Source organism: Bison bison, unplaced genomic scaffold, assembly GCF_000754665.1.
Source record: "Bison bison bison isolate TAMUID 2011002044 unplaced genomic scaffold, Bison_UMD1.0 scf7180017864181, whole genome shotgun sequence".
In the NCBI taxonomy this organism is placed as follows: domain Eukaryota; kingdom Metazoa; phylum Chordata; class Mammalia; order Artiodactyla; family Bovidae; genus Bison; species Bison bison.
Genome location: NW_011494753.1, coordinates 5,391,377 through 5,395,063, shown reverse-complemented (window position 1 = coordinate 5,395,063; position 3,687 = coordinate 5,391,377).

The following is a 3,687-nucleotide window of genomic DNA, read 5'->3' as shown; positions in this document are numbered from 1 at the left end:
GGCTCGAGGGGCAGGGGCTCACATGGACGGGCAGGACAGACCTTCTGGCACCAAGCTTGCCTGTACTGGACACCAGGCAAGCACACAGGCTGTGTAAAGCTGGTGTCTGACCATGTGTGCATGCTAAGTTGCTTCAGTGGTATCCGACTCTTTGCAACCCCATGGACTGTAGCCTGCCAGACTCCTTTGCCCATGGGATTCTCCAGGCAAGAATACTGGAGTGGGTTGCAATGTCCTCCTCCAGGGGATCTTCCCGACCCAAGGATCAAACCAGAGTCTCCTGTGGTTCCTGTATCACAGGTGGATTCTTTACTGCTTGAGCCACCAGGGAAGCCCCGACCATAGGACACTGACCTTTAATCTACAAGACTGGAAACTGCAAAATGTCAAGAAGCTATTGAGGAAGAGTGCCAAGCAATTAGGAACCACCAGGGGCAGCCCCAGGATGACCATGTGGGAGGACCTTGAGGGGATGATCTGGCTAGAAAAGGGGGGGAAATGAAGCTGCATTTGTTTAGCATTTTACATAAAATATAAAATTGTCCAAAATGAATTTGGAGAGAGCTGCTAAGAGAGATGAGATGAAGGTCCTCCATATAGGCCCTTCAGCTTTTAGTTTTAGGAAAACAGGGGGGTGGGGTGAGACAATGCAGGGTTTGTTCATGAAATAACCAGCATCCCAGGGTGACCCAGAGAGAACTGGCAGGGCAAGGGGCCTGGGAGAAGTCTGGAGAGTCCAGAGGGTGTCGGGGTTGGTGCGGGAGCCTTGGAATGCTTGGGCCACTTCTGCTTGGCTCTGCAGAGATGTGGGGCCCTCCAGAGGTCCCTGCTGAGATGTTGCCCCCAGTTTTGAGGCCTCCACATTTTGCCTGTCTCACTGGGGTCTCTGCTTGCAACTGCGCCTCTTCAGAGAGGGCCATATTCTGGCCCTGGCAAGGGCCAGGAGAGTTTATAGAGTTTTTAGATAGTGTAGGCTCAGCACCACAGGGATTCCCTTGTAGCTCAGTGAGTAAAGATTCTGCTCGCAATGCGGGAGACTCAGGTTCGATTCCTGGGTGGGAAAGATCCCCTGGAGAAGGAAATGGCAACCCACTCCAGTATTCTTGCCTGGAGAATCCCATGGAAACAGAAGCCTGGCAGGCTACAGTTCATGGAGTCACAAGAGTCAGACACGACTTAGCGACGAAACCAGTACCAGTACAAGTACCAGCACCTGGATCTGCCAACTTTCAAGGGACCTAGGAAATGTCTGTAGACTAGAAAAAAGGTACCAGCTGTAAACCTCAGGAAAAGAGGAAAGTCAAAATTAATAAACATTTCATTACATGTCTGAAAAGTGTAACATTATGTCTACTTCATTAAAATGTCATAAAAACATTCCTCCCTTTGAAAACAATTTATATGTTGGATTTTTCTCACTTGGCCAGGATTCCCACACAGACATGATATCTGCCAAGATGTAGTAGCCAAATGTATATTAAAAAGGATTCCTTATAGATACTCTCCAGAGCATAATTCTAGAAACTCCTTCAAACATTTTTAGAGCAAATATTATGACTATGTTTACTATGGAATGTGGGGCACTGTAATATGTTTGATATGATGTGGGGTATGGCCTTCATGAGAAAGAGGGCCTGCAAGTGTGTTAAAATGACAGGGAGAGTGGAAGTTCAAGTGCAGGAGGGTCAGGCTTGAGGCCAGCTTGCCCACTGAGGAGCACAGATTCCAGCTCTGCCAGGGGCTGCAGAGACCTGGCCAGCCAGGCTGGACCCACGCCCCAGGGTGAGGGGGCTCACTCCTGCTACCTGTGAAGGGCGCCTTCCTCGCGCCTAGCAGATATCTGCCTCCACCAGATACCCCACGGGCTTAGTCTGTCCTCTGTGACAGCAGGCTATTGCCATCCTTACTTTTTGGCCAACTCACTGCCAGAGTGGAGGATGGAGGGGGCTGTACCTGCTCCTGCCCTGTGGCCTCCTGTATACCTCCTGTGTAGCTGTGTACTGTAGCTGTACAGACCCAGTTCTCCCAGCTCTTCCCCTTTCCATAGGACTTCTTGGTCACACCCTACTCTGGCTTCCTAACCCACAACTCAACTAATCACAGTCCCTCTTGATCACGGCAAGGCACAAATGAAACACGGTTTCTTTACTCTCGAGGGTGGCCCATCCCACTCCTGCAGTGCATTCTCTGGCCTCCTATGTATTGGGGATGCGAGATCCCCCTCTCAGAATCTGCTGATTTCAGAGGATATCAGTGCTAACTGTACGACAGTAATAATCGATATGCTGAGTGCTTACTGTGCTAGGTGCCATGTTAAGCACTTTCACATGATCTCGTAATCTTTATAAGAACAATGGAAGTAACAACTCCTACTATCCCCATTTTATAGACGACGAGACTGAGGTTCAGAGAGGTAACATAACTTAACCAAAGTCACACCACTGGTTAGTAGCAGAGCTAGGAGACAGATTCCATCAGTCTGGATTCACAGTCCAGTCTTTAACTTGATGCGGTATTGCACTCAAAGAGATCCAAAGGGTGCTAAGATGGAGGCGCCCTTGCCACGGCCACCCAGGCAGATCCTTGAGGGGCCTGGGGAGAGGTGGGGTAACACAGGGCCAGCTAACAGAGCCCACAGCTGGTTGGCTGGCTGTGTGAGCTCACTCTTCCAACCTACCTCCAAGTAAGCAGTCTTATTCAGGGCCCATCCATCTCAGAAAGTTTGTTTTCCACCTATGTAAAAACATGCAAACCGAAGAAGGTGAGATATTGTTTTGATCTGGCCCTTTCACAAATATTGCTATGACCTTCCTTTTTTCATTAAGTAAAGTGAGCTTTAGTATTCACATTTCCCTCACAAACTTGCATGACTCATTCCCTAACTAGGAATCTAGGTCTCTGCTCCAGGTCACCTCCTCAGTGGGGCCTCCCTGATCCTCTGAAACGCAGCCTGACCCTCCTGCCCTCCTCTTACATTATTGTGAAACAAAGGCACTTGCCTCTTGAAGTTACTGTGCTAATATATAAAACATATATATATATATAATTATATATATTTATATATTTTTAATTAATTAAATATATTTATATATTATATATATATAATATATAAAACACTGGTAACAATAAGGGCTATTTAAGTGGTAATCCTTTTTTAAGTTACATCACTGGCATGTAGACAACACAGTATACTTTTATATGCCTTTTTATGTGGGTATCCTCTCTCTCCCTTACTAGACTATTATCTCCATGAGGGCAGGGGAATGATTTTGCAGCTTGTTCACTATCTTGTCCTCCAGCATCTGGAACTGTACTTGGCACATAGAAAGGGCTCAGTACATATTTGTTGAATTCAGAACGTGAACCCACTGAGGTCTGGAGAGGTGGGAAAAGTTTTGGGTTTCATTCACCAATTCTATAAACATTTACTGAGCACCCACTCGGCGCCAAGCAATAAGCTCTCTCGGTTGTGCAATACTAGCCTATGAATCTGGCAGGGCAGAAATTTAAAAACAAAGTTTTGCACTGAGGTTATAATTTATATAGAGAGAAATGAACAATTTCAAGGGGACACTGATGGATTTTTGAGAACTGCAAGTTCACACTCCCATAAAGAAACAGAACAATGTTTCAGCTTGGCAACGCGGGGTTTTGAGCCCAGGTCACACGAAGGCACAGAGGGCAGGC